Source organism: Ambystoma mexicanum, chromosome 11, assembly GCF_040938575.1.
Source record: "Ambystoma mexicanum isolate Mex_15411 chromosome 11, UKY_AmexF1_1, whole genome shotgun sequence".
NCBI lineage: Eukaryota > Metazoa > Chordata > Amphibia > Caudata > Ambystomatidae > Ambystoma > Ambystoma mexicanum.
In genome coordinates this window covers 1131447511-1131473484 of record NC_090934.1, presented here as the reverse complement: position 1 = coordinate 1131473484, position 25974 = coordinate 1131447511, and positions in this window count along the sequence as shown.

The window sequence follows — 25974 nt, the reverse complement described above, 5'->3', positions numbered from 1 at the left end:
ATATCACATCTCATGCTATAGGAAGGGTCTCAGGATTGGAATGGGAAGGAGTTGGATATCACATCTCATGCTGTAGGAAGGGTCTCATGTTTGGAATGGGAAGGAGTTGGATATCACATCTCATGCTATAAGAAGGGTCTCAGGTTTGGAATGGGAAGGAGTTGGATATCACATCTCATGCTATAGCAAGGGTCTCAGGATTGGAATGGGAAGGAGTTGGATATCACATCTCATGCTGTAGGAAGGGTCTCATGTTTGGAATGGGAAGGAGTTGGATATCACATCTCATGCTATAAGAAGGGTCTCAGGTTTGGAATGGGAAGGAGTTGGATATCTCATCTCATGTTATAGGAAGGGTCTCAGGTTTGGTATTAGAGGCATTGAGATATCACATCTCATGCTATAGGAAGGGTCTCAGGATTAGAATGGGATGGAGTTGGCTATCACATTTCATGCTATATGAAGGGTCTCAGGTTTGCTATTAGAAGCATTGAGATATCACATCTCATGCTCTAGGAAGGGTCTCAGGCTTGGAATTTTTAAGGAGTTGGATATCTCATCTCATGCTATAGGAAGGGTCTCAGGTTTGGAATGAGAAGGATTTGGATATCACATCTCATGCTATAGGAAGGGTCTCAGGTTTGGAATGGGAAGGAGTTGGATATCACATCTCATGTTATAGGAAGGGTCTCATGTTTGGTATTAGAAGCATTGAGATATCACATCTCATGCTATAGGAAGGGTCTCAGGATTGGAATGGGAAGGAGTTGGATGTCACATCTCATGCTATAGGAAGGGTCTCAGGTTTAGTATTAGAAGCATTGAGATATCACATCTCATGCTATAGGAAGGGTCTCAGGATTGGAATTGGAAGGAGTTGGATATCACATCTCATGCTATAGGAAGGGTCTCAGGTTTGGAATGAGAAGGATTTGGATATCACATCTCATGCTATAGGAAGGGTCTCAGGTTTGGAATGGGAAGGAGTTGGATATCACATCTCATGTTATAGGAAGGGTCTCATGTTTGGTATTAAAAGCATTGAGATATCATATCTCATGCTATATGAAGGGTCTCAGGATTGGAATGGGAAGGAGTTGGATGTCACATCTCATGCTATAGAAAGGGTCTCAGGTTTAGTATTAGAAGCATTGAGATATCACATCTCATGCTATAGGAAGGGTCTCAGGATTGGAATTGGAAGGAGTTGGATATCACATCTCATGCTATAGGAAGGGTCTCAGGTTTGGAATGGCAAGGAGTTGGATATCACATCTCATGCTATAGGAAGAGTCTCTGGTTTTGTATTAGAAGCATTGAGATATCACATCTCATGCTATATGAAGGGTCTCAGGTTTGGAATGGGAAGGGATTGGATATCACATCTCATGTTATAGGAAGGGTCTCAGGTTTGATATTAGAAGGATTGAGATATCACATCTCATGCTATAGGAACGGTCTCAGGATTGGAATGAGAAGGAGTCGGATATCAAATCTCATGGTACAGGATGTATCTCAGGTTAGGAATAGCAAGAAGTCAGATGTCAAATCGCATGCTACAGGTAGGATCTCAGGTTTGTAATGGGAAGGAGTTGGATACCACATCTCATGCTATGGGAAAGGTCTCAGGTTTGGAATGAGAAGGAGTTCGATATCAAATCTCATGTTATAGGAAGGGTCTCAGGTTTGGTATTAGAAGCATTCAGATATCACATCTCATGCTATAGGAAGGGTCTCAGGATTGGAATGGGAAGGAGTTGGATGTCACATCTCATGCTATAGGAAGATTCACAGGTTTGGAATCGAAGGAGTTGGATATCACTTCTCATGCTATAGGAAGGGGCTCGGGTTCGGTATTAGAACCATTGAGATATCACATCTCATGCTATAGGAAGGGTCTCAAGGTTGAAATGGAAAGAAGTTGGATATCATATCTCATGCTACAGGAAGGGTCTCTGGTTTGGTATCAGAAGCATTGAGATATCGCATCTCATGCTATAGAAAGGGTCTCAGGATTGGTTTGGGAAGGAGTTGGATATCACATCTCATGCTGTAGGAAGGGTCTCATGTCTGGAATGGGAAGGAGTTGGATATCACATCTCATGCTATAAGAAGGGTCTCAGGTTTGGAATGGGAAGGAGTTGGATATCACATCTCATGTTATAGGAAGGGTCTCAGGTTTGGTATTAGAAGATTTGAGATATCAAATCTCATGCTGTAGGAAGGGTCTCAGGTTTGGAATGGGAAGGAATTGGATATCACATCTCATGGTATAGGAAGGGTCTCAGGTTTAGAATTGGGAAGGGGTTGGATATCACATCTCGTGCTATAGGAAGGGTCTCAGGGTTGGAATGGGAAGGAATTGGATATCATATCTAATGCTACAGGAAGGGTCTCTGGTTTGCAATGGGAAGGAGTTGGATATCACATCTCATGCTATAGGAAGGATCTCAGGTTTGGAATTGGAAGGAGTTGGATATCACATCTCATGTTATAGGAAGGGTCTCAGGTTTGGTATTAGAAGCATTGAGATATCACATCTCATGCTATAGGAAGGGTCTCAGGATTGGAATGGGAAGGAGTTGGATATCACATATCATGCTATAGGAAGAGTCTCAGGTTTGGTATTAGATGCATTGAGATATCACATATCATGCTATTGGAAGGGTCTCAGGGTTGGAATGGGAACGAGTTGAATATCACATCTCATGCTATAGGAAGAGACTCATGATTGGAATGGGAAAAAGTTGGATATTGCATCTCATGCTTTAGGAAGGGTCTCAGGTTTGGAATGGGAAGGAGTTGGGTATCACATCTCATGTTATAGGGAGGGTCTCAGGTTTGGAATGGGAAGGAGTTCGATATCACATCTCATGCTATAGGAACGGTCTCATGTTTGGAATGGGAAGGAGTTGGATATCACATCTCATGTTATAGGAGGTGTTAAGACGGATTTCTGAACTCTGTCCTGGTGGCGCAGAAGTTCAGAAGGCCAACCTAATTACTTGGAACAGGGTAACCTCTGGACAAGCCAGACCAATCAAGGTAGCGATCGCGGCGGTCAAGACTAGGTCTCAAGAGGGGTGAGGGTGACTGAAAGCCCGCAGTGAGCACACTAAGCAAGAGCACTTACAAACTACTCCAAACAGTTGTTTTATATCAAAAATAGATACACATTTATTATAAGGCCTTGAAACTAATAACCACAGTAAAAGCAGCAATATACAACGATATTAAACCAACACATACACTATCCACCCAATATATATACAGAATACACAGTTTCACAGCATTAGCAGCACGAAATATGTTATCCACCTGCAGGGGAAGGAAAACAGGCAGTGCGAACCAATGCGTGTGATATGTCCGCCTTCTGAGGCCCCTAACTAGATGGTAGTCCAATCCCTACGAAGAGTGGAGCCTAGCGCTCAAAAGTACCTGCACACGCCGGTGCCAAAGGGCAGAAGGTGAAGCTCTTCGGAGGACGTTGGACAGCTCTGTAGGGTGCCCTAATGAAGGAGAACACGGTCCGCGACTCTAGCGCAGCCTCCACTGTGAGGCAGAAGTAGGGCGCGAGTACGGACAAGGGGAGCTGTATTTACAGCGGGGAAAAGCAAGGGGCACTGCAGGAGGGCGACCAGATCCTAGCTAATCTACTCACCGGTCCCCGAAGCAAGCAGGCCCGAGCTTCTCCTCGATAGATGCAGCTTCTGGCAAGTTCTGAAGAGCAGGGAACGTCTCGTCGTCGTGCAGAGTAAAAAGACGTCCCGATCGAAGAATCCTGCACAGTTTTGTCGCCACGGCAGGGCAACGGAACGGCCGGGTGTATTCAAGCCAAACGAGCACCGTTCACCTCTAGCTTAGGGTTGCTAAGCAAACGAAGCGTGTGAGCGTGCCCCGGACTCAGAATACCACCCAACCTGTCGGCGATTACAGAGCAGGACTCCTTAGTAAGCTGGTCAGTCAACTGGATGGCCCAGAGACACTTCCGAAGGCTTACGGCAGGAGTTGATGAAGGTGCCGGGAATAGCTGGTCCTGCTATTCCAATAGGTCGAAGCGCCAGTACAGGCCTTCTTGTTCGATCTTAGGTGGAAAGGGCTTCACCGGACGACAGCAATGAGGAGCAGAAGTTCTTCAGGGGGTCACCAGCGATTCCTCGGTCCAGCCTCGTGTTGGCAGGATACTTGGCTCCTGTATCCCTGGGTTCGTAAGAACTCAGGAGATCGACATGGTAGTGGTGTTTCCAGCTCCCTCTTATCCACGGTTCCCTTCGCGCCAAAACGGAGGGGAGCCAATGGGAGATCCGCTCATCAACACACATACCATACGTGGACCAATCACGGACCACAGTGGTCCCAGGCATTCACACCACCCTAGACTCTCTGGCACCCAGGATGTGTATTGGGACCAGACAGCCCAGCCCACATCCTGGGGGCACTCAAACGACATGTAGAAGCCCGCGAAAGCAACCGTGTTTCGCGGGAAACTACATGCCCAAATAAGGAAGGCCCCGGGTCGCCTGACCTGGGGGAAGGTAAAGGGAGCAAGACGGACAGTGGACGAGACAAAGGAGCCTCGTGGTCCGGCCATTTTGGGTAGCCGGGCCACCCTTTTGTGTTCGCGGCAAAAAGGTGCTCAGAACGGCAAAAGGAGCTCAAAATAAACCAAATGATCGCTGCCACCAGCCCAGTCCCTGAATGACTTGCACCGATCCAAAAACCATCCTACAAGAGTGTCTAGGGTCTGTAGAAGGCTAGAGACCCAAGAGAGCTGTAACTTAGCTTACAGTGCCCTCTTGTGTCGTGTTGCACTAAAATGGCGACACGATAAAAGAAACTACGGGAAACAGCGTTCCCCGGTACTGACTGTCTTAAGGGCATGTCAGTTTCCCCGTAAGAAAGGAGCGAAAGCCCAGAGGAGTACGGCAGAAGGCTGCACTTCTCTGGCAAAGTCAAGAAAACAGGTTGAAAACAATAGCAAAAAGTTTAGGGGTTGCCACATGGAAGGAAAGTTCCCTACAATAACGAAATCTTTCCTAACACTCGCCCCTCCCAGACTATGGACAGGGGGAACTAATCCACCCCTGGATGAGTCTCTTGTTCAGGTCGGTAAAACATTCTGGACAACCCATCAGCATTGCTATGTTGGACACCTGGCCTATGCTCAATAGTGAAGTCGAAGCCTTGTAGACTTATGGACCACCTAAGCAACTTTGGATTCTCCCCCTTCATGTTCATTAGCCACTTTAACGGCTTATGGTCAGTCTGCACAGTGAAGTGGGTCCCATAGAGGTAGGGCCGCAGCTTCCTTAGGGCCCACACAACAGAGAAACATTCTTTCTCTACCGTGGACCATCTGAGCTCTCTGTCCTTAAGCTGGCGACTAATAAAACCGATAGGGTGTTCCTTACCCTTCTCATCTACTTGTGATAGTACAGCTCCTATCCCAGTGTCAGAGGCATCCGTCTGCACGATAAAAGGTCTTTGATAATCAGGGGCCCTGAGCACAGGGGCCTGGCACAAGGAGTCTTTCAAGCCATTGAAGGCCTTCTCACACTCGTCAGTCCAAGTTACCTTCTTGGGTTTCTTCGGAGTTGTGAGGGCAGTCAGCGGAGCAGCTATGGTGCCATAGTCTGCCATAAAATTGCGGTAATAACCCGTGAGTCCTAAGAAGGCTCTCACTTGGGTTTGTGTAGTGGGGGTAGGCCAGTCTTGTACTGCTTGTACTTTACTGGGGAGAGGCTGTATCCTTCCTCCACCTACTTCATGCCCAAGGTAAACCACTGAGCCTTGTCCAATCTGGCATTTACTCGCCTTTATGGTCAAGTGGGCTTTCTGAAGAGCCTGGAGCACAATCCCGAGGTGTTTCACATGGTCTTCCCAGGTGGCACTGAAAACTGCTATATCGTCCAGATATGCAAGACAGAATTCGTCCAACCCATTCAACACATGATTCACAAGCCTCTGGAAAGTGGCAGGTGCATTCTTCAATCCGAACGGCATTACCCGGAATTGGTAAAGCCCGTCGGGAGTTGAAAATGCTGTCTTCTCCTTGGCATGTTCTGCTAAAGCTATTTGCCAATAGCCCGCAGTCAGGTCAAACGTGCTGAGGTACTTGGAGGCACCCAAGGTATCCACCAGCTCGTCAGTTCGAGGCAAGGGGTGAGCGTCTGTCTTGGTGACAGCATTCAGAGCCCTGTAATCCACGCAGAACCTCAATTCAGAAGTGCCTGCCTTTGGAACCAATACCACAGGACTGGACCAAGGACTACTAGAGGGTTCAATCACCCCAAGGTCTAACATCTTGTTGACCTCGGTCTTAATATAAGACCGTACTTTATCCGACATCCTGTATCCCCTACTTTTGGTAGGTACACTGTCTCCTGTGTCAATGTTATGTTTGCACCAAGGTGTCAAACCAGGCGACTGTGAAAACAGGGGGGGAAACTGCCTAAGCAAACTTTTCACCTCAGCCTGCTGATCAGAAGTCAGGTGAGGGGCCACTCGGACACCCTCAACGGAGCTATCTGAAGGACCGCTTTGGAACAGGTCGGGAAGAGGTTCTGACTCCTCTTCCTCAACGTCTGACGCCAGTAGCAGTGCTGCGATTTCGACTCTTGGGACGAAAGCCTTCAGCCTATTTACGTGGAACACTTTTGGAGCCTGTCCAGGCCTTCCAAGGTCCACTAAATAGTTCACCTCACCCAGGGGCTCCACCACTGTGTAAGGGCCTGACCATTTGTCCTGTAAAGCGCGAGGCCTTATAGGGTTCATGATCAGGACTTGCTGACCAGGGGTAAAGTGAATTAAGGAAGCTTTCTGGTCGTACCAATGTTTCACCAGCGCTTGTCCTGCCTTCAACTTTTCACTAGCCAAGCCCATCAGGAGTACCATCCGTTTTCTGAGCCCTAGCACATAGTCAACTACATTGGTAGTAACAGGGGGAGTGGGCATCTCCCATCCCTCTTTGACGATGGCTAAGGGTCCCCGTACGGGATGACCGAACAGAAGTTCGAAGGGGCTGAAGCCAACACCCTCCTGTGGTACCTCTCTGTAGGCAAACAGCAAGCATGGTAAAAGAAGATCCCATTTTCTTCTCTGGGGCTCCTCCAGAGCCCCAATCATGCTCTTTAACGTTCTGTTGAAACGTTCCACCAGACCATTGGTCTGGGGGTGATATGCAGAAGAGAACTTGTAGGTGACCCCACATTCTTTCCACATAGCCTGCATATACTTCGACATAAAGTTGCTGCCACGATCTGACACAACTTCTTTAGGGAAGCCAACCCTAGTAAATATGCCGAGTAAAGCTTTTGCAACTGACTTGGCAGTTACAGTCTTTAATGGGATGGCCTCAGGATACCTGGTTGCATGGTCGACCAGCACCAGGATAAACCTATTGCCTGAGGATGTTTGCGGGTCAAGGGGACCAACGATGTCGATCCCTACCCTTTCAAATGGTACCCCCACAACTGGGAGCGGTACCAACGGAGCTTGGATTGTCGCGCCAACCTTACCAGACAACTGGCAGGAGGCACAACTCCTGCAGTGACTTTCTACTTGCACCCCCATCTTGGGCCAGTAGAAGTGCATGGATAACCTTTGCTTGGTCCTCTTCATACCAAGGTGACCAGCAAGGGGAACTTCATGCGCCAACTGCAGGAGGAAGGGTCTAACAGAAAGGGGAACCACCAACCTCCTATGGTCTCCTTCTGTAGACTCTGTGGGCTCACTGTACAGGAGTCCACCTTCCCAATAAATCCGATGCTTCCCAGGAGGTTCACCCTCAAGCTGGGAGCAGGCCTGTCTCCTTAGGCCTTCCAGAGATGGGCACTCACGTTGGCCCTTACTGAAGTCGTCCCTATCAGGACCTCCTTCAACTAACAAGTCTTTTAGTTCAGGATGGTCGTTGGGGTCGAACACTTCAGGCATCGCCACCTCCTCGTCAGGCTCGGGCGATTGACCAACTCCCTCCACCGCAGTGGTAGGCGAGCTCGGGGGAATATTCTCTTTCCCCCGTCGGGACTTGTTGACTCCTTTCGCCTTGGGTTTCCCCTTCGGCTGGGGCGGCGTATTGGACTTGGCCAATGCTGCCCGTGCTTGAGACCGTGTGTAGGGTCTTTCGGCAGTGTCTCCTACGAGCCCTAGAGCTCTGAGATCATTGCCCAACAAGACCTTTCCCGGGACGTTTCTCTGAATGCTCACTGGAATCCTAACTGCTGTACCATTTAAAGTTAGATTAACAGGGATCACGGGAAACATACGGAGGGGGCCGTCAGCCAATTTAGTGGGCATCAGAGTAGCTCTGGCAACTTCCTCTGAGTCTACCAAGGTAGAATCCACTACAGTTCGACTGCACCCACTATCCCTAAGAGCTGGAGTATCCACTCCATTGATCAGCACACTGTCTTTAAAGTAGTGCTTGGTATTATCCGGAATCCTAGCATACGCCTCTGCGACTTTAGGCTCCCAGGAACCCAGGGACACTAAAACTACCTCAGCCTCTATTCCGCTGGGAAATGAGTCTGAGGAGAAGGATGCTCCTGTAATCTCTTCTTCCTCGTAGGAGGAGAAGGCCAGATTAGCGGAGTGGACCCCCAAAGGTCTAACCTTACAACGGGGATCCCCCTTCACATGGTCAGTTGCTCCACAAGAAAAACAAGCCCCATTGGGTCTGTTTACGTAGGGAGGCTTATTATAACCAGAGTTCTGTTTCGGAGGCGAACCTCCACTACCCTGTGAGTTCTCGTATGGCTTACCCTTATTTTTCTTTTTGTGGCCCTTATGGGAAGAAGATTTAGCAGATTCCCCACCCTCCATATCTTTGGACTTTTTCCCTTCCTCCTGCTTACCAGGATGAGTTTTGTCCTTATGGGACACTCGATGTGACACCCATAAGTCTGCTGCAATGGCCAGCTTCTTAGGATCTATCTCCTTCGAATCGGCCAAATGCTGCTTAAGCTCCGGGGAAGAAGAAGCAAAAATGTGTTCCAGCATGACCAGATTGATCATGCCTTCGAAGGTAGAAACCTTATAACCTTCAACCCAGCCAGTTAAGTTTTTCAGGGACTCAGCTACATACGACACCCAAGTACCACCTTCCTTTTTCTTATACTCTCTAAACCTTTTCAAATATTGGGTCGGAGTCTTCCCAAACTTTAAAATGAGAGTCTGCTTCAACATTGCAAAATCAGCGCGCTCAGCCTTCGACATTTCCATAATGGCACTGCAACCAGAATGGGGCAGTCTGCTGAGTAACCATGCAATCTTATCCGCATTATCAACCTCTTGAACCTCGCATGCATACTCAAACGCATTTAACCAGTCCATAATGTCATTTCGTTCCTCATACACACTGAGCAGATCTTTTGGAAACCGTGGATGAGAGGAAGCCCCAGAACCATGTCCAGGACCCTTGGACCCATTTGCGAACTGAAGCTTGGCCAGTTCCAACTGGTGATCCCTGTCTTTTTATTTTTCTGCCTGGTCGATTTTCAGTTTGGCTATGCTGAATTCAAGCTCCTGCTGCCTAAACCGCAGCTCTTGCTTCTTGAATTCAAGCATAGCCTCCCCATCAACACTGGCAGAGGAAACGTTAGACATTACATCCTCCCTGTCCTCGTGGTCGTGATGGATCAGTGCAGCGGCAGAACCGTCGGTTCTGCCAGTGAGAGCAGCCCCACCACCTTCTGCACTGTCCTCGGAAGTTATAGCGTCAAGCTGCGCTTCTTGCCACGCCACGATTCTCTGGATCATTTCCAATTTAGTGCCTTGAGAGGAAACCCCTCTCTCCGCACACATCTTCTTCAATGTTTCAGATTTCGAAGCATTTAAGGTTAATAAAGTATTCGTTTCCATACTGTTGATAGGACTATGGCCTTTTTAACGTTATATTCAATACTTTACTGCGTGTCCTGGTTGGAATAACCTGAAAACGCCTTAGCTCGTGCGCAACACTGGATACCTTCAGTCGTATCCCACCGCTGCCACCAATTTGTTAAGACGGATTTCTGAACTCTGTCCTGGTGGCGCAGAAGTTCAGAAGGCCAACCTAATTACTTGGAACAGGGTAACCTCTGGACAAGCCAGACCAATCAAGGTAGCGATCGCGGCGGTCAAGACTAGGTCTCAAGAGGGGTGAGGGTGACTGAAAGCCCGCAGTGAGCACACTAAGCAAGAGCGCTTACAAACTACTCCAAACAGTTGTTTTATATCAAAAATAGATACACATTTATTATAAGGCCTTGAAACTAATAACCACAGTAAAAGCAGCAATATACAACGATATTAAACCAACACATACACTATCCACCCAATATATATACAGAATACACTGTTTCACAGCATTAGCAGCACGAAATATGTTATCCACCTGCAGGGGAAGGAAAACAGGCAGTGCGAACCAATGCGTGTGATATGTCCGCCTTCTGAGGCCCCTAACTAGATGGTAGTCCAATCCCTACGAAGAGTGGAGCCTAGCGCTCAAAAGTACCTGCACACGCCGGTGCCAAAGGGCAGAAGGTGAAGCTCTTCGGAGGACGTTGGACAGCTCTGTAGGGTGCCCTAATGAAGGAGAACACGGTCCGCGACTCTAGCGCAGCCTCCACTGTGAGGCAGAAGTAGGGCGCGAGTACGGACAAGGGGAGCTGTATTTACAGCGGGGAAAAGCAAGGGGCACTGCAGGAGGGCGACCAGATCCTAGCTAATCTACTCACCGGTCCCCGAAGCAAGCAGGCCCGAGCTTCTCCTCGATAGATGCAGCTTCTGGCAAGTTCTGAAGAGCAGGGAACGTCTCGTCGTCGTGCAGAGTAAAAAGACGTCCCGATCGAAGAATCCTGCACAGTTTTGTCGCCACGGCAGGGCAACGGAACGGCCGGGTGTATTCAAGCCAAACGAGCACCGTTCACCTCTAGCTTAGGGTTGCTAAGCAAACGAAGCGTGTGAGCGTGCCCCGGACTCAGAATACCACCCAACCTGTCGGCGATTACAGAGCAGGACTCCTTAGTAAGCTGGTCAGTCAACTGGATGGCCCAGAGACACTTCCGAAGGCTTACGGCAGGAGTTGATGAAGGTGCCGGGAATAGCTGGTTGTTAAGACGGATTTCTGAACTCTGTCCTGGTGGCGCAGAAGTTCAGAAGGCCAACCTAATTACTTGGAACAGGGTAACCTCTGGACAAGCCAGACCAATCAAGGTAGCGATCGCGGCGGTCAAGACTAGGTCTCAAGAGGGGTGAGGGTGACTGAAAGCCCGCAATGAGCACACAAAGCAAGAGCGCTTACAAACTACTCCAAACAGGTGTTATATCAAAAATATAAACACATTTATTTTAAGGCCTTTAAAACAATGACCGTAGCAAGAAAATCACTCTATAACAATATTAAACCAACACATACCAAATCAACACAATATATATACAAATACACAGTCGCAAGCGTTTAAAGCACGAAATATGCAGTCCACCTGAAAGGGAAGAAAACAGGCAGTGCGATAATGCTTTCGACTCAGTTCGCCTTCAGAAGCACCTAACTAGATGGAAGTCCGATCCCTGAGAAGAGTGGAGCCTTGTGCTCAAAGTACCTGCAAGTGCTGGTGCCCACGGGCAAAGGAGAAGCTCTTCGGAGGAAGTCAGGCAGTTCGGGTTAGTGCACACAGAAGAAGAACAGGTTCCGTGACTCAAGCGCAGCCTCCACAGCGAGCAGAAGCAAAACGCGAGTACGGACGAAAAGGGAGCTGTTTTTACACAGCAGGGAAAAGCAATGGGCAACTGCAGGAGGGCGACCAGATCCTAGCTAATCTACTCACCGGTCCCCGAAGCAAGCAGACCCAGGCTTCTCCACTGTAGTTTCAGCAGCTGGCGGGTTCAGACGAGCAGGGAACGCTTTCCAGTCGTGTAGATCAAAAAGACGTCCCAATCGACGAAACCAGCACAGTTTTGTTGCCGCAGCAGGACAACAGAGCGGCCGTGCGTATCTGAATCCAAAGTACACTCCTCCCTTCAGACTTGGGAACGCCAAGTGTACTAAGCGTGGGAGAGTGACAAGGACTCGAGATACGGCACAACCTGACGGCGGTTACAGAGCAGGACTCCCTTGTAAGCTGGTCAGTCAACTGGATGGCCCAGAGACACTTCCGAAGGCTTACTGCTAGGAGTTGATGAAGATGCCGGGAATAGCTGTTCCTGCTATTCCAATAGGTCGAAGCACCAATACAGGCCTTCTGGTTCGATGCAAGGAGGAAAGGGTTTCACAGGACGACAGCAGTGCAAAGGAGGATTCCTTCAGCGGGTCACCAGCGATTCCTCGGTCCAGCCTCTGGTTACAGGATACTTGGCTCCTGTATTCCTTCGTTCGTAAGAACTCAGGAGATCGACATGGTAGTGGTGTTTCCAGCTCCCTCTTATCCACGGTTCCCTTCGCGCCAAAACGGAGGGGAGCCAATGGGAGATCCGCTCATCAACACACATACCATATGTGGATCAATCACGGACCACAGTGGTCCCAGGCATTCACACCACCCTAGACTCTCTGGCACCCAGGATGTGTATTGGGACCAGACAGCCCAGCCCACATCCTGGGGGCACTCAAACGACATGTAGAAGCCCGCGAAAGCAACCGTGTTTCGCGGGAAACTACATGCCCAAATAAGGAAGGCCCCGGGTCGCCTGACCCGGGGGAAGGTAAAGGGAGCAAGACGGACAGTGGACGAGACAAAGGAGCCTCGTGGTCCGGCCATTTTGGGTAGCCGGGCCACCCTTTTGTGTTCGCGGCAAAAAGGTGCTCAGAACGGCAAAAGGAGCTCAAAATAAACCAAATGATCGCTGCCACCAGCCCAGTCCCTGAATGACTTGCACCGATCCAAAAACCATCCTACAAGAGTGTCTAGGGTCTGTAGAAGGCTAGAGACCCAAGAGAGCTGTAACTTAGCTTACAGTGCCCTCTTGTGTCGTGTTGCACTAAAATGGCGACACGATAAAAGAAACTACGGGAAACAGCGTTCCCCGGTACTGACTGTCTTAAGGGCATGTCAGTTTCCCCGTAAGAAAGGAGCGAAAGCCCAGAGGAGTACGGCAGAAGGCTGCACTTCTCTGGCAAAGTCAAGAAAACAGGTTGAAAACAATAGCAAAAAGTTTAGGGGTTGCCACATGGAAGGAAAGTTCCCTACAATAACGAAATCTTTCCTAACACTCGCCCCTCCCAGACTATGGACAGGGGGAACTAATCCACCCCTGGATGAGTCTCTTGTTCAGGTCGGTAAAACATTCTGGACAACCCATCAGCATTGCTATGTTGGACACCTGGCCTATGCTCAATAGTGAAGTCGAAGCCTTGTAGACTTATGGACCACCTAAGCAACTTTGGATTCTCCCCCTTCATGTTCATTAGCCACTTTAACGGCTTATGGTCAGTCTGCACAGTGAAGTGGGTCCCATAGAGGTAGGGCCGCAGCTTCCTTAGGGCCCACACAACAGAGAAACATTCTTTCTCTACCGTGGACCATCTGAGCTCTCTGTCCTTAAGCTGGCGAATAATAAAACCGATAGGGTGTTCCTTACCCTTCTCATCTACTTGTGATAGTACAGCTCCTATCCCAGTGTCAGAGGCATCCGTCTGCACGATAAAAGGTCTTTGATAATCAGGGGCCCTGAGCACAGGGGCCTGGCACAAGGAGTCTTTTAAGCCATTGAAGGCCTTCTCACACTCGTCGGTCCAAGTTACCTTCTTGGGTTTCTTCGGAGTTGTGAGGGCAGTCAGAGGAGCAGCTATGGTGCCATAGTCTGCCACAAAATTGCGGTAATAACCCGTGAGTCCTAAGAAGGCTCTCACTTGGGTTTGTGTAGTGGGGGTAGGCCAGTCTTGTACTGCTTGTACTTTACTGGGGAGAGGCTGTATCCTTCCTCCACCTACTTCATGCCCAAGGTAAACCACTGAGCCTTGTCCAATCTGGCATTTACTCGCCTTGATGGTCAAGTGGGCTTTCTGAAGAGCCTGGAGCACAATCCCGAGGTGTTTCACATGGTCTTCCCAGGTGGCACTGAAAACTGCTATATCGTCCAGATATGCAAGACAGAATTCGTCCAACCCATTCAACACATGATTCACAAGCCTCTGGAAAGTGGCAGGTGCATTCTTCAATCCGAACGGCATTACCCGGAATTGGTAAAGCCCGTCGGGAGTTGAAAATGCTGTCTTCTCCTTGGCATGTTCTGCTAAAGCTATTTGCCAATAGCCCGCAGTCAGGTCAAACGTGCTGAGGTACTTGGAGGCATCCAAGGTATCCACCAGCTCGTCAGTTCGAGGCAAGGGGTGAGCGTCTGTCTTGGTGACAGCATTCAGAGCCCTGTAATCCACGCAGAACCTCAATTCAGAAGTGCCTGCCTTTGGAACCAATACCACAGGACTGGACCAAGGACTACTAGAGGGTTCAATCACCCCAAGGTCTAACATCTTGTTGACCTCGGTCTTAATATAAGACCGTACTTTATCCGACATCCTGTATCCCCTACTTTTGGTAGGTACACTGTCTCCTGTGTCAATGTTATGTTTGCACCAAGGTGTCAAACCAGGCGACTGTGAAAACAGGGGGGAAAACTGCCTAAGCAAACTTTTCACCTCAGCCTGCTGATCAGAAGTCAGGTGAGGGGCCACTCGGACACCCTCAACGGAGCTATCTGAAGGACCGCTTTGGAACAGGTCGGGAAGAGGTTCTGACTCCTCTTCCTCAACGTCTGACGCCAGTAGCAGTGCTGCGATTTCGACTCTTGGGACGAAAGCCTTCAGCCTATTTACGTGGAACACTTTTGGAGCCTGTCCAGGCCTTCCAAGGTCCACTAAATAGTTCACCTCACCCAGGGGCTCCACCACTGTGTAAGGGCCTGACCATTTGTCCTGTAAAGCGCGAGGCCTTATAGGGTTCATGATCAGGACTTGCTGACCAGGGGTAAAGTGAATTAAGGAAGCTTTCTGGTCGTACCAATGTTTCACCAGCGCTTGTCCTGCCTTCAACTTTTCACTAGCCAAGCCCATCAGGAGTACCATCCGTTTTCTGAGCCCTAGCACATAGTCAACTACATTGGTAGTAACAGGGGGAGTGGGCATCTCCCATCCCTCTTTGACGATGGCTAAGGGTCCCCGTACGGGATGACCGAACAGAAGTTCGAAGGGGCTGAAGCCAACACCCTCCTGTGGTACCTCTCTGTAGGCAAACAGCAAGCATGGTAAAAGAAGATCCCATTTTCTTCTCTGGGGCTCCTCCAGAGCCCCAATCATGCTCTTTAACGTTCTGTTGAAACGTTCCACCAGACCATTGGTCTGGGGGTGATATGCAGAAGAGAACTTGTAGGTGACCCCACATTCTTTCCACATAGCCTGCATATACTTCGACATAAAGTTGCTGCCACGATCTGACACAACTTCTTTAGGGAAGCCAACCCTAGTAAATATGCCGAGTAAAGCTTTTGCAACCGACTTGGCAGTTACAGTTTTCAATGGGATGGCCTCAGGATACCTGGTTGCATGGTCGACCAGCACCAGGATAAACCTATTGCCTGAGGATGTTTGCGGGTCAAGGGGACCAACGATGTCGATCCCTACCCTTTCAAATGGTACCCCCACAACTGGGAGCGGTACCAACGGAGCTTGGATTGTCGCGCCAACCTTACCAGACAACTGGCAGGAGGCACAACTCCTGCAGTGACTTTCTACTTGCACCCCCATCTTGGGCCAGTAGAAGTGCATAGATAACCTTTGCTTGGTCCTCTTCATTCCAAGGTGACCAGCAAGGGGAACTTCATGCGCCAACTGCAGGAGGAAGGGTCTAACAGCAAGGGGAACCACCAACCTCCTATGGTCTCCTTCTGTAGACTCTGTGGGCTCACTGTACAGGAGTCCACCTTCCCAATAAATCCGATGCTTCCCAGGAGGTTCACCCTCAAGCTGGGAGCAGGCCTGTCTCCTTAGGCCTTCCAGAGATGGGCACTCACGTTGGCCCTTACTGAAGTCGTCCCTATCAGGACCTCCTTCAGCTAACAAGTCTTTTAGTTCAGGATGGTCGTTGGGGTCGAACACTTCAGGCATCGCCACCTCCTCGTCAGGCTCGGGCGATTGACCAACTCCCTCCACCGCAGTGGTAGGCGAGCTCGGGGGAATATTCTCTTTCCCCCGTCGGGACTTGTTGACTCCTTTCGCCTTGGGTTTCCCCTTCGGCTGGGGCGGCGTATTGGACTTGGCCAATGCTGCCCGTGCTTGAGACCGTGTGTAGGGTCTTTCGGCAGTGTCTCCTACGAGCCCTAGAGCTCTGAGATCATTGCCCAACAAGACCTTTCCCGGGACGTTTCTCTGAATGCTCACTGGAATCCTAACTGCTGTACCATTTAAAGTTAGATTAACAGGGATCACGGGAAACATACGGAGGGGGCCGTCAGCCAACTTAGTGGGCATCAGAGGAGCTCTGGCAACTTCCTCTGAGTCTACCAAGGTAGAATCCACTACAGTTCGACTGCACCCACTATCCCTAAGAGCTGGAGTATCCACTCCATTGATCAGCACACTGTCTTTAAAGTAGTGCTTGGTATTATCCGGAATCCTAGCATACGCCTCTGCGACTTTAGGCTCCCAGGAACCCAGGGACACTAAAACTACCTCAGCCTCTATTCCGCTGGGAAATGAGTCTGAGGAGAAGGATGCTCCTGTAATCTCTTCTTCCTCGTAGGAGGAGAAGGCCAGATTAGCGGAGTGGACCCCCAAAGGTCTAACCTTACAACGGGGATCCCCCTTCACATGGTCAGTTGCTCCACAAGAAAAACAAGCCCCATTGGGTCTGTTTACGTAGGGAGGCTTATTATAACCAGAGTTCTGTTTCGGAGGCGAACCTCCACTACCCTGTGAGTTCTCGTATGGCTTACCCTTATTTTTCTTTTTGTGGCCCTTATGGGAAGAAGATTTAGCAGATTCCCCACCCTCCATATCTTTGGACTTTTTCCCTTCCTCCTGCTTACCAGGATGAGTTTTGTCCTTATGGGACACTCGATGTGACACCCATAAGTCTGCTGCAATGGCCAGCTTCTTAGGATCTATCTCCTTCGAATCGGCCAAATGCTGCTTAAGCTCCGGGGAAGAAGAAGCAAAAATGTGTTCCAGCATGACCAGATTGATCATGCCTTCGAAGGTAGAAACCTTATAACCTTCAACCCAGCCAGTTAAGTTTTTCAGGGACTCAGCTACATACGACACCCAAGTACCACCTTCCTTTTTCTTATACTCTCTAAACCTTTTCAAGTATTGGGTCGGAGTCTTCCCAAACTTTAAAATGAGAGTCTGCTTCAACATTGCAAAATCAGCGCGCTCAGCCTTCGACATTTCCATAATGGCACTGCAACCAGAATGGGGCAGTCTGCTGAGTAACCATGCAATCTTATCCGCATTATCAACCTCTTGAACCTCGCATGCATACTCAAACGCATTTAACCAGTCCATAATGTCATTTCGTTCCTCATACACACTGAGCAGATCTTTTGGAAACCGTGGATGAGAGGAAGCCCCAGAACCATGTCCAGGACCCTTGGACCCATTTGCGAACTGAAGCTTGGCCAGTTCCAACTGGTGATCCCTGTCTTTTTGTTTTTCTGCCTGGTCGATTTTCAGTTTGGCTATGCTGAATTCAAGCTCCTGCTGCCTAAACCGCAGCTCTTGCTTCTTGAATTCAAGCATAGCCTCCCCATCAACACTGGCAGAGGAAACGTTAGACATTACATCCTCCCTGTCCTCGTGGTCGTGATGGATCAGTGCAGCGGCAGAACCGTCGGTTCTGCCAGTGAGAGCAGCCCCACCACCTTCTGCACTGTCCTCGGAAGTTATAGCGTCAAGCTGCGCTTCTTGCCACGCCACGATTCTCTGGATCATTTCCAATTTAGTGCCTTGAGAGGAAACCCCTCTCTCCGCACACATCTTCTTCAATGTTTCAGATTTCGAAGCATTTAAGGTTAATAAAGTATTCGTTTCCATACTGTTGATAGGACTATGGCCTTTTTAACGTTATATTCAATACTTTACTGCGTGTCCTGGTTGGAATAACCTGAAAACGCCTTAGCTCGTGCGCAACACTGGATACCCTCAGTCGTATCCCACCGCTGTACACCAATTTGTTAAGACGGATTTCTGAACTCTGTCCTGGTGGCGCAGAAGTTCAGAAGGCCAACCTAATTACTTGGAACAGGGTAACCTCTGGACAAGCCAGACCAATCAAGGTAGCGATCGCGGCGGTCAAGACTAGGTCTCAAGAGGGGTGAGGGTGACTGAAAGCCCGCAATGAGCACACAAAGCAAGAGCGCTTACAAACTACTCCAAACAGGTGTTATATCAAAAATATAAACACATTTATTTTAAGGCCTTTAAAACAATGACCGTAGCAAGAAAATCACTCTATAACAATATTAAACCAACACATACCAAATCAACACAATATATATACAAATACACAGTCGCAAGCCTTTAAAGCACGAAATATGCAGTCCACCTGAAAGGGAAGAAAACAGGCAGTGCGATAATGCTTTCGACTCAGTTCGCCTTCAGAAGCACCTAACTAGATGGAAGTCCGATCCCTGAGAAGAGTGGAGCCTTGTGCTCAAAGTACCTGCAAGTGCTGGTGCCCACGGGCAAAGGAGAAGCTCTTCGGAGGAAGTCAGGCAGTTCGGGTTAGTGCACACAGAAGAAGAACAGGTTCCGTGACTCAAGCGCAGCCTCCACAGCGAGCAGAAGCAAAACGCGAGTACGGACGAAAAGGGAGCTGTTTTTACACAGCAGGGAAAAGCAATGGGCAACTGCAGGAGGGCGACCAGATCCTAGCTAATCTACTCACCGGTCCCCGAAGCAAGCAGACCCAGGCTTCTCCACTGTAGTTTCAGCAGCTGGCGGGTTCAGACGAGCAGGGAACGCTTTCCAGTCGTGTAGATCAAAAAGACGTCCCAATCGACGAAACCAGCACAGTTTTGTTGCCGCAGCAGGACAACAGAGCGGCCGTGCGTATCTGAATCCAAAGTACACTCCTCCCTTCAGACTTGGGAACGCCAAGTGTACTAAGCGTGGGAGAGTGACAAGGACTCGAGATACGGCACAACCTGACGGCGGTTACAGAGCAGGACTCCCTTGTAAGCTGGTCAGTCAACTGGATGGCCCAGAGACACTTCCGAAGGCTTACTGCTAGGAGTTGATGAAGATGCCGGGAATAGCTGTTCCTGCTATTCCAATAGGTCGAAGCACCAATACAGGCCTTCTGGTTCGATGCAAGGAGGAAAGGGTTTCACAGGACGACAGCAGTGCAAAGGAGGATTCCTTCAGCGGGTCACCAGCGATTCCTCGGTCCAGCCTCTGGTTACAGGATACTTGGCTCCTGTATTCCTTCGTTCGTAAGAACTCAGGAGATCGACATGGTAGTGGTGTTTCCAGCTCCCTCTTATCCACGGTTCCCTTCGCGCCAAAACGGAGGGGAGCCAATGGGAGATCCGCTCATCAACACACATACCATACGTGGATCAATCACGGACCACAGTGGTCCCAGGCATTCACACCACCCTAGACTCTCTGGCACCCAGGATGTGTATTGGGACCAGACAGCCCAGCCCACATCCTGGGGGCACTCAAACGACATGTAGAAGCCCGCGAAAGCAACCGTGTTTCGCGGGAAACTACATGCCCAAATAAGGAAGGCCCCGGGTCGCCTGACCCGGGGGAAGGTAAAGGGAGCAAGACGGACAGTGGACGAGACAAAGGAGCCTCGTGGTCCGGCCATTTTGGGTAGCCGGGCCACCCTTTTGTGTTCGCGGCAAAAAGGTGCTCAGAACGGCAAAAGGAGCTCAAAATAAACCAAATGATCGCTGCCACCAGCCCAGTCCCTGAATGACTTGCACCGATCCAAAAACCATCCTACAAGAGTGTCTAGGGTCTGTAGAAGGCTAGAGACCCAAGAGAGCTGTAACTTAGCTTACAGTGCCCTCTTGTGTCGTGTTGCACTAAAATGGCGACACGATAAAAGAAACTACGGGAAACAGCGTTCCCCGGTACTGACTGTCTTAAGGGCATGTCAGTTTCCCCGTAAGAAAGGAGCGAAAGCCCAGAGGAGTACGGCAGAAGGCTGCACTTCTCTGGCAAAGTCAAGAAAACAGGTTGAAAACAATAGCAAAAAGTTTAGGGGTTGCCACATGGAAGGAAAGTTCCCTACAATAACGAAATCTTTCCTAACACTGGTCCTGCTATTCCAATAGGTCGAAGCGCCAGTACAGGCCTTCTTGTTCGATCTTAGGTGGAAAGGGCTTCACCGGACGACAGCAATGAGGAGCAGAAGTTCTTCAGGGGGTCACCAGCGATTCCTCGGTCCAGCCTCGTGTTCGCAGGATACTTGGCTCCTGTATCCCTGGGTTCGTAAGAACTCAGGAGATCGACATGGTAGTGGTGTTTCCAGCTCCCTCTTATCCACGGTTCCCTTCGCGCCAAAACGGAGGGGAGCCAATGGGAGATCCGCTCATCAACACACATACCATACGTGGACCAATCACGGACCACAGTGGTCCCAGGCATTCACACCACCCTAGACTCTCTGGCACCCAGGATGTGTATTGGGACCAGACAGCCCAGCCCACATCCTGGGGGCACTCAAACGACATGTAGAAGCCCGCGAAAGCAACCGTGTTTCGCGGGAAACTACATGCCCAAATAAGGAAGGCCCCGGGTCGCCTGACCTGGGGGAAGGTAAAGGGAGCAAGACGGACAGTGGACGAGACAAAGGAGCCTCGTGGTCCGGCCATTTTGGGTAGCCGGGCCACCCTTTTGTGTTCGCGGCAAAAAGGTGCTCAGAACGGCAAAAGGAGCTCAAAATAAACCAAATGATCGCTGCCACCAGCCCAGTCCCTGAATGACTTGCACCGATCCAAAAACCATCCTACAAGAGTGTCTAGGGTCTGTAGAAGGCTAGAGACCCAAGAGAGCTGTAACTTAGCTTACAGTGCCCTCTTGTGTCGTGTTGCACTAAAATGGCGACACGATAAAAGAAACTACGGGAAACAGCGTTCCCCGGTACTGACTGTCTTAAGGGCATGTCAGTTTCCCCGTAAGAAAGGAGCGAAAGCCCAGAGGAGTACGGCAGAAGGCTGCACTTCTCTGGCAAAGTCAAGAAAACAGGTTGAAAACAATAGCAAAAAGTTTAGGGGTTGCCACATGGAAGGAAAGTTCCCTACAATAACGAAATCTTTCCTAACAGGAGGGGTCTCAGGTTTGGTATTAGAAGCATTCAGATATCACATCTCATGCCATAGGAAGCGTCTCAGGATTGGAATGGGAAGGAGTTGGATGTCACATCTCATGCTATAGGAAGAGTCTCAGGTTTGGAATCGAAGGAGTTGGATATCACTTCTCATGCTATAGGAAGGGGCTCGGGTTCGGTATTAGAACCATTGAGATATCACATCTCATGCTATAGGAAGGGTCTCAAGGTTGAAATGGAAAGGAGTTGGATATCATATCTCATGCTACAGGAAGGGTATCTTGTTTGGTATCAGAAGCATTGAGATATCACATCTCATGCTATAGAAAGGGTCTCAGGATTGGAATGGGAAGGAGTTGGATATCACATCTCATGCTGTAAGAAGGGTATCATGTCTGGAATGGGAAGGAATTGGATATCACATCTCATGCTATAAGAAGGGTCTCAGGTTTGGAATGGGAAGGAGTTGGATATCACATCTCATGTTATCGGAAGGGTCTCAGGTTTGGTATTAGAAGCATTGAGATATCAAATCTCATGCTGTAGGAAGGGTCTCAGGTTTGGAATGGGAAGGAATTGGATATCACATCTCATGCTATAGGAAGGGTCTCAGGTTTGGTATTAGAAGCATTGAGATATCACATCTCATGCTATAGGAAGGGTCTCAGGATTGGAATGGGAAGGAGTTGGATATCACATATCATGCTAGATGAAGGGTCTCAGGATTGGAATTGGGAAGGAGTTGGATATCACATCTCATGCTATAGGAAAGGTCTCAGGTTTGGAATGAGAAGGAGTTCGATATCACATCTCATGTTATAGGAAGGGTCTCAGGTTTGGTATTAGAAGCATTCAGATATCACATCTCATGCTATAGGAAGGGTCTCAGGATTGGAATGGGAAGGAGTTGGATATCACATCTCATGCTATGGGAAGAGTCTCAGGTTTGGAATCGAAGGAGTTGGATATCACTTCTCATGCTATAGGAAGGGGCTCGGGTTCGGTATTAGAACCATTGAGATATCACACCTCATGCTACAGGAAGGGTCTCAGGTTTGAAATGGAAAGGAGTTGGATATCATATCTCATGCTACGGGAAGGGTCTCTGGTTTGGTATTAGAAGCATTGAGATATCACATCTCATGCTATAGAAAGAGTGTCAGGATTGGAATGGGAAGGAGTTGGATATCACATCTCATGCTGTAGGAAGGGTCTCATGTCTGCAATGGGAAGGAGTTGGATATCACATCTCATGCTATAAGAAGGGTCTCAGGTTTCGAATGGGAAGGAGTTGGATATTACATCTCATGCTATAGGAAGGGTCTCAGGTTTGGAATGGGAAGTAGTTGGATATAACATCTCATTTTATAGGAAGGGTCTCAGGTTTGGTATTAGAGGCATTGAGATATCACATCACATGCTATAGGAAGGGTCTCAGGTTTGGAATGGGAAGGGGTTGGATATCACATCTCGTGCTATAGGAAGGGTCTCAGGGTTGGAATGGGAAGGAGTTGGATATCATATTTCATGCTACAGGAAGGAAGGGTTTCTGGTTTGTAATGGGAAGAAGTTGGATATCACATCTCATGCTATACGAAGGGTCTCAGGTTTGGAATTAGAAGCATTGAATATCACATTTCATGTTATAGGAAGGGTCTCTGGATTGGAATGGGAAGGAGTTGGATATCACATCTCATGCTATAGGAAGAGTCTCATGTTTGGAATGGGAAGGAGTTGGATATCACATCTCATGCTATAGGAAGGGTCTCAGGTTTGGAATGGGAAGGGGTTGAATATCACATCTCGTGCTATAGGAAGGGTCTCAGGGTTGGAATGGGAAGGAATTGGATATCATATCTAATGCTACAGGAAGGGTCTCTGGTTTGCAATGGGAAGGAGTTGGATATCACATCTCATGCTATAGGAAGGATCTCAGGTTTGGAATTGGAAGGAGTTGGATATCACATCTCATGTTATAGGAAGGGTCTCAGGTTTGGTATTAGAAGCATTGAGATATCACATCTCATGCTATAGGAAGGGTCTCAGGATTGGAATGGGAAGGAGTTGGATATCACATATCATGCTATAGGAAGAGTCTCAGGTTTGGTATTAGATGCATTGAGATATCACATCTCATGCTATTGGAAGGGTCTCAGGGTTGGAATGGGAACGAGTTGAATATCACATCTCATGCTATAGGAAGAGACTCAGGATTGGAATGGTAAGGAGTTGGATATTGCATCTCATGCTTTAGGAAGGGTCTCAGGTTTGGAATGGGAAGGAGTTGGGTATCACATCTCATGTTATAGGAAGGGTCTCAGGTTTGGTATTAGAGGCATTGAGATATCACATCTCATGCTATAGGAAGGGTCTCAGGACTAGAATGGGAAGGAGTTGGATATCACATCTCATGCTATAGGAAGAGTCTCATGTTTGGAATGGGAAGGAGTTGGATATCACATCTCATGCTATAGGAATGGTCTCAGGTTTGGTATTAGATGCATTGAGATATCACATCTCATGCTATAGGAAGGGTCTCAGGGTTGGAATGGGAACGAGTTGGATATCACATCTCATGCTACAGGAAGGATCTTAGGTTTGGAATGGGATGGAGTTGGCTATCACATTTCATGCTATGTGAAGTGTCTCAGGTTTGCTATTAGAAGCATTGAGATATCACATCTCATGTTATAGGAAGGGTCTCAGGCTTGGAATGGGAAGGAGTTGGATATCACATCTCATGCTATAGGAAGGGTCTCAGGTTTGGAATGAGAAGGATTTGGATATCACATCTCATGATATAGGAAGGGTCTCAGGTTTGGATTGGGAAGGAGTTGGATATCACATCTCATGCTATAGGAAGGGTCTCCTTTTTGGTATTAGAAGCATTGAGATATCACATCTCATGCTATAGGAAGGGTCTCAGGATTGGAATGGGAAGGAGTTGGATGTCACATCTCATGCTATAGGAAGGGTCTCAGGTTTAGTATTAGAAGCATTGAGATATCACATCTCATGCTATAGGAAGGGTCTCAGGATTGGAATGGGAAGGAGTTGGATATCACATCTCATGCAATAGGAAGGGTCTCAGGTTTGGAATGGCAAGGAGTTGGATATCACATCTCATGCTATAGGAAGGGTCTCAGATTTGGAATGGGAAGGAGTTGGATATCACATCTCATGTTATAGGAAGGGTCTCAGATTTGGTATTAGAAGCATTGAGATATCACATCTCATGCTATAGGAAGGGTCTCAGGACTAGAATGGGAAGGAGTTGGATATCACATCTCATGCTATAGGAAGAGTCTCATGTTTGGAATGGGAAGGAGTTGGATATCACATCTCATGCTATAGGAATGGTCTCAGGTTTGGTATTAGATGCATTGAGATATCACATCTCATGCTATGGGAAGGGTCTCAGGGTTGGAATGGGAACGAGTTGGATATCACATCTCATGCTACAGGAAGGATCTTAGGTTTGGAATGGGATGGAGTTGGCTATCACATTTCATGCTATGTGAAGGGTCTCAGGTTTGCTATTAGAAGCATTGAGATATCACATCTCATGTTATAGGAAGGGTCTCAGGCTTGGAATGGGAAGGAGTTGGATATCACATCTCATGCTATAGGAAGGGTCTCAGGTTTGGAATGAGAAGGATTTGGATATCACATCTCATGATATAGGAAGGGTCTCAGGTTTGGATTGGGAAGGAGTTGGATATCACATCTCATGCTATAGGAAGGGTCTCCTTTTTGGTATTAGAAGCATTGAGATATCACATCTCATGCTATAGGAAGGGTCTCAGGATTGGAATGGGAAGGAGTTGGATGTCACATCTCATGCTATAGGAAGGGTCTCAGGTTTAGTATTAGAAGCATTGAGATATCACATCTCATGCTATAGGAAGGGTCTCAGGATTGGAATGGGAAGGAGTTGGATATCACATCTCATGCTATAGGAAGGGTCTCAGGTTTGGAATGGCAAGGAGTTGGATATCACATCTCATGCTATAGGAAGGGTCTCTGGTTTGGTATTAGAAGCATTGAGATATCACATCTCATGCTATATGAAGGGTCTCAGGTTTGGAATGAGAAGGGATTGGATATCACATCTCATGTTATAGGAAGGGTCTCAGGTTTGATTTTAGAAGGATTGAGATATCACATCTCATGCTATAGGAAGGGTCTCAGGATTGGAATGAGAAGGAGTCGGATATCAAATCTCATGGTACAGGATGTATCTCAGGTTAGGAATAGCAAGAAGTCAGATATCAAATCGCATGCTACAGGTAGGATCTCAGGTTTGTAATGGGAAGGAGTTGGATACCACATCTCATGCTGTAGGAAGGGTCTCATGTCTGGAATGGGAAGGAATTGGATATCACATCTCACGCTATAAGAAGGGTCTCAGGTTTGGAATGGGAAGGAATTGGATATCACATCTCATGCTATAGGAAGGGTCTCAGGTTTGGAATGAAAAGGATTTGGATATCACATCTCATGCTATAGGAAGGGTCTCAGGTTTGGAATGGGAAGGAGTTGGATATCACATCTCATGCTATAGGAAGGGTCTCATGTTTGGTATTAGAAGCATTGAGATATCACATCTCATGCTATAGGAAGGGTCTCAGGATTGGAATGGGAAGGAGTTGGATGTCACATCTCATGCTATAGGAAGGGTCTCAGGTTTGGAATGAAAAGGATTTGGATATCACATCTCATG